This window comes from Pristiophorus japonicus, unplaced genomic scaffold (assembly GCF_044704955.1).
Source record: "Pristiophorus japonicus isolate sPriJap1 unplaced genomic scaffold, sPriJap1.hap1 HAP1_SCAFFOLD_30, whole genome shotgun sequence".
In the NCBI taxonomy this organism is placed as follows: Eukaryota; Metazoa; Chordata; class Chondrichthyes; family Pristiophoridae; genus Pristiophorus; species Pristiophorus japonicus.
This window is the reverse complement of record NW_027252779.1, coordinates 4,589,347-4,595,436: the sequence shown is the minus strand read 5'-3', so window position 1 is coordinate 4,595,436 and position 6,090 is coordinate 4,589,347.

The following is a 6,090-nucleotide window of genomic DNA, read 5'->3' as shown; positions in this document are numbered from 1 at the left end:
GTCCCGCTATCTCTCTCTTTCACTGTATGCCTATCTGGGTCTCCGTCACTGTTTCTCTCAGTCTCTCTCTCTCACTCACATGACTATCTCTCTGTCCCCCGCTATCTCTCTGTCACTGTATCTATGTCTGAGTCTCTGACACTGTTTCTCTCAGTCTCTCTCTCACTCACACCATTATCTCTTTCCCTCTCTCTCTGTCACTGTATGTCTGTCTGTGTCTCTGTCACTGTTTCTATCAGTCTCTCTCTCACACACACCACTATCTCTCTGTCCCTCTCACTCTCTGTCACTGTATGTCTCTCTGTGTCTCTGTCTCTGTTTCTCTCAGTCTCTCTCCCACTCGCACCACTATATCTATGTCGCTCTCATTTCTCTCTCTCTCTCTATCACTGTATGTCTGTCTGTGTCTCTGTCTCTGTTTCTTCATTCCCTCTCAGTCACACCACTATCTCTCTGTCCCTCTATCTCTCTGTAACTGTATGTCTGTCTGTGTCTCTGTCTCTGTTTCTCTCAGTCTCTCTCTCACTCGCCACTATCTCTCTGTCACCCCACTCTCTCTCTACGTCAATGTATGTCTGTCTATGTCTCTGTTTCTGTTTCTCTCAGTCTCTCTATCACTCACCACTATCTCGATGTCCCTCTCTCTCTCTCTGTCACTGTATGTCTGTCTGTGCCTCTGTCACTGTTTCTCTCAGTCTCTCTCTCACTCACACCACTATCTCTCTGTCCCTCTCTCTCTGTCACTTTATGTGTGTCTGTGTCTCTGTCACTGTTTCTCTCAGTCTCTCTCTCACTCACACCACTATCTCTCTGATCCCCGCTCTCTCTCTTTCACTGTATGTCTGTCTGTGTCTCAGTCTCTGTTTCTCTCAGTCTCTCTCTCTCACACCACTATCTCTCAGTCCCTCTCCCTCTCTCTGTCTCTGTATGTCTGTCTGTGACTCTGTCTCTGTTTCTCTCATTCTCTCTCTCACTCACATCACTATTACTCTCTCCCTCTCTCTCTCAGTCGCTGAATGTATGCCTGTGTCTCTGTCTCTCTTTCTCTCAGTCTCTCTCTCACTCACACCACTATTAATATCTCCCTATCTCTATCTGTCACTGTATGTCTGTCTGTGTCTCTGTCTCTGTTTCTCTCATTCTCTCTCTCAGTCACATGACTATCTCTCTGTCCCTCTCTCTCTCTGTAACTGTATGTCTGTCTGTGTCTCTGTCTCTGTTTCTCTCAGTCTCTCTCTCAATCACACCACTATTACTCTCTCCCTCTCTCTCTCTCTTTCACTGAATGTATGTCTGTGTCTCTGTCTCTGTTTCTCTCAGTCTCTCTCTCACTCGCCACAATCTCTCTGTCACCACACTCTCTCTCTGTCAATGTCTGTCTGTCTGTGTCTCTGTCTCTGTTTCTCTCATTCTCTCTCTCACTCATAGCACTATCTCTCTGTCCCTCTCTCTCTCTGTCACTGTATGTCTGTCTGTGTCTCTGTCTATATTTCTCTCAGTCTCTCGCTCACTCACATCACTATCTCTCTGCCCTCTCTCTCTGTCACTGTATGACTGTCTGTATCTCTGTCATTATTTCTCTCAGTCTCTCTCTCACTCACACCACTCTCTCTCAGCCCTTCTCCCTCTCGCTCTATCACTTTATGCCTATCTGTGTCTCCGTCACTGTTTCTCTCAGTCAATCTCTCTCACTCACATGACTATCCCTCTGTCCCCCTCTATCTCACTGTCACTGTATCTATATCTGTGTCTCTGACATTGTTTCTCTCAGTCTCTCTCTCTCACACGACTATCTCTCTGTACCTGTCCCATTCTCGCTCTGTCATTGTATGTCAGTCTGTGTCTCTGTCTCTGTTACTCTCAGTCTCTCCCTCAATCACACCACTATTATTATGTCCCTCCTTCACTGTATATCTGTCTGTGTCTCTGTCTCTGTTTCTCTCTGTCTCTCTCTCACTCACAGCACTATAACTCTGTCCCTCTCTCTCTCTCTCTCTCTCTCTCTCTCTCTCTCTCTCTCTCTCGCTGTCACTGTATGTCTGTCTGTGTCTCTGTCTCTGTTTCTCTCAGTCTCTCAATCACACCACTCTCTCTCAGCCCTTCTCTATCTCGCTCTTTCACTGTATGTCGGTCTGTGTCTCTGTCACTGTTTCTCTCAGTCTCTCTCTCACTCACACACTATCTCCCTTTCCCAATCCCTCACTCTCTCTGTATGTATGTCTGTGCCTCTGTCAAATTTTCTCTCAATCTCTCTCTCACTCACACCACTTTCTCTCTGTCCCTCTTTCTCTCTCTGTCACTGTATGCCTATCTGTGTCTCCGTCACTGTTTCTCTCAGTCTCTCTCTCTCACTCACCTGACTATCTCTCTGTCCCCCGATATCTCTCTGTCACTGTATCTATGTCTGAGTCTCTGACACTGTTTCTCTCAGTCTCTCTCTCACTCACACCACTATCTCTCTGTCCCTCTCTCTCTGTCACTGTATGTCTGTCTGTGTCTCTGTCACTGTTTCTCTCAGTCTCTCTCTCACTCACACCACTATCTCTCTGTCCCTCTCTCTCTGTCAATGTATGTCTCTCTGTGTCTCTGTCTCTGTTTCTCTCAGTCTCTCTCTCACTCGCTCCATCATATCTCTGTCGCTCTCCCTCTCTCTCTCTCTCTCTCTGTCACTGTATGTCTGTCTGTGTCACTTTCACTGTTTCTCTCAGTCTATCTCTCAACCACACCATTATCTCTCTGACCTCTGCTCTTTAAATGTCACTGTATGTCTGCCTGTGTCTCAATCTCTGTTTCTCTCAGTCTCTCTCTCAATCGCACCACTATCTTTGAGTCCCTCTCCCTCTCTCTCTCTCTGTCACTATATGTCTGTCTGTTACTCTGTTCTGTTTCTCTCAGTCTCACTCTCACTCACACCACTATCTCTCTGTCCGTCTCTCTGAAGTTGAATGTTCAGCCATGAACTCATTGAATGGCGGTGCAGGCTCGGAGGGCCGAATGGCCTACACCTGCACCTATTTTCTATGTGTCTATGTTTCTCTGTCACTGTATGTCCGTCTGTGTCTCTGTCAATGTTTCTCTCAGTCACTCTCTCACTCACACCACTATCTCTCTGTCCCGTTATCTCTCTCTGTCATTGTATGTCTGTCTGTGTCTCTCTCACTGTTTATCTCAGTCTCTCTCTCACTCACACCACTACCTCACTGTCCCTCTCTCTATATGTCACTGTATGTCTGTCTGTGTCTCTGTCTCTGTTTCACTCAGTCTCTCTCGCACTCGCCACTATCTCTCTGTCACCCCACTCTCTCTCTCTTTCAATGTATGTCTGTCTGTGTCTCTGTTTCTGTTTCTCTAAGTCTCTCTATCACTCGCCACTATCTCGATGTCCCTCTCTCTCTCTGTCACTGTATGTCTGTCTGTGCCTCTGTCACTGTTTCTCTCAGTCTCTCTCTCACTCACACCACTATCTCTCTGACCCATGCTCTCTCTCTTTCGTTGTTAGTCTGTCTGTGTCTCTGTCTCTGTTTCTCTCATTCTCTCTCTCAATCATACAACTCTCTCTCAGTCCTTCTCCCTCTCGCTCTGTCACTGTATGTCGGTCTGTGTCTCTGTCACTGTTTCTCTAAGTCTCTCTCTCACACACACACTGTCTCCCTTTCCCAATCCCTCACTCTCTCTGCATGTCTGTCTGTGTCTCTTTCCAATTTTCTCTCAATCTCTCTCTCACTCACACCACTATCTCTCTGTCCCTCTATCTCTCTCTGTCACTGTATGCCTATCTGTGTCTCCGTCACTGTTTCTCTCAGTCTCTCTCTCTCACTCACATGACTATCTCTCTGTCCCCCGCTATCTCTCTCTCACTGTATCTATGTCTGAGTCTCTGACACTGTTTTTCTCTGTCTCTCTCTCACTCACACCACTATCTCTCTGTCCCTCTCTCTCTGTAACTGTATGTCTGTCTGTGTCTCTGTCACTGTTTCGATCAGTCTCTCTCTCACGCACACCACTATCTCTCTATCCCTCTCTCTCTCTGTCACTATGTGTCTCTCTGTGTCTTTGTCTCTGTTTCTCTCAGTCTCTCTCTCACTCGCACCACTATATCTCTGTCGCTCTCTTTCTCTGTCACTGTATGTCTGTCTGTGTCACTTTCACTGTTTCTCTCATTCTCTCTCTCAACCACATCACTATCTCTCTGACAACTGCTCTTTAAATGTCACTGTATGTCTGTCTGTGTCTCAGTCTCTGTTTCTCTCAGTCTCTCACTCACACCACAATCTCTTTGTCCCTCCCCCTATCTCTTTGTCACTGTATGCCTATCTGTGTCTCTGTCACTGTTTCTCTCAGTCTCTCTCTCACTCACATGACTATCACTCTGTCCCCCGCTATCTCTCTGTCACTGTATCTATGTCTGTGTCTCTGACATTGTTTCTTTCAGTCTCTCTCTCTCTCTCAGACCACTATCTCTCTGTCCCTGTCCCATTCTCTCTCTGTCACTGTATGTCTGTCTGTGCCTCTGTCACTGTTTCTCTCAGTCTCTCTCTCACTCACACCACTATCTCGCTGTCCCTCTCTCTCTGTCACTGTATGTCTGTCTGTGTCTCTGTCTCTGTTTCTCTCATTCTCTCTCTCACTCACACCACTATCTCTCTGTCCCTCTCTCTCTCTGTAACTCTATGTCTGTCTGTGTCTCTGTCTCTGTTTCTCTCAGTCTCTCTCTCACTCACACCACTATTACTCTCTCCCTCTCTCTCTCAGTCGCTGTAAGTCTGTCTGTGTCTCCGTCTCTGTTTCTCTCATTCTCTCTCTCACTCATAGCAATTTCTCTCTGTCCCTCTCTCTCTCTGTCACTGTATGTCTGTCTGTGTCTCTGTCTATATTTCTCTCAGTCTCTATGTCACTCACATCACTATCTCTCTGCCCTCTCTCTCTGTCACTGTATGTCTGTCTGTGACTCTGTCACTGTTTCTCTCATTCTCTCTCTCACTCACATCACTATCTCTCTGTCCCTCTCCCTCTCTCTCTATCACTGTATGTCTGTCTGTCTCTCTGTCATGGTTTCTCTAAGTCTCTCTCTCACTCACACCACTATCTCTCTGTCCCTATTCCTTTCCTCTCTATCACTGTATGACTGTCTGTGTCTCTGTCATTGTTTTTCTCAGTCTCTCTCTCACTCACACCACAATCTCTATGTCCCTCTCCCTATCTCTTTGTCACTGTATGCCTATCTGTGTCTCTGTCACTGTTTCTCACAGTCTCTCTCTCTCACTCACGTGACTTTCTCTCTGTCCCCCGCTATCTCTCTGTCACTGTATCTATGTCTGTGTCTCTGACACTGTTTCTCTCAGTCTCTCTCTCACTCACAACACTATCTCTCTGTCGCTCTCACTCTCTGTCACTGTATGTCAGCCTGTGTCTCTGTCACTGTTTCTCTCAGTCTCTCTCTCACTCACACCACAATCTCTCTGTGCCTCTCCCTCTCTCTCTCTTTCACTATATTTATGTCTGTGTCTCTGTCTCTGTTACTCTCAGTCTCTCTCTCAATCACACCACTATTACTCTGTCCCTCTGTCCCTCTGTCACTGTATGTCTGTCTGAATCTCTGTCTCTAATTCTCTCAGTCACTCTCTCACTCACAGCACTATAACTCTGTCCCTCTCTCTCTCTCTCTCTGTCTCTCTCTCTCTCTCACTCTCTCTCTGTCACTGTATGTCTGTCTGTGTCTCTGTCTCTGTTTCTCTCAGTCTCACTCTCACTCACACCACTATCTCTCTGTCCGTCTCTCTCTCTGTCACTGTATGCCTGTCTGTGTCTCTGTCAATGCTTCTCTCAGTCACTCTCTCACTCACACCACTATCTCTCTGTCCCGTTATCTCTCTCTGTCATTATATGTCTGTCTGTGTCTCTCTCACTGTTTCTCTCTGTCACTCTCTCACTCACACCACTAACTCACTGTCCCTCTCTCTGTCTGTCACTGTATGTCTGTCTGTGTCCCTGTCTCTGTTTCTCTCAGTCTCTCTCTGACTCACACCACTATCTCTCTGTCCCTCTCTCTATGTCACTGTATGTCTGTCTGTGCCTCTGTCTCTGTTTCTC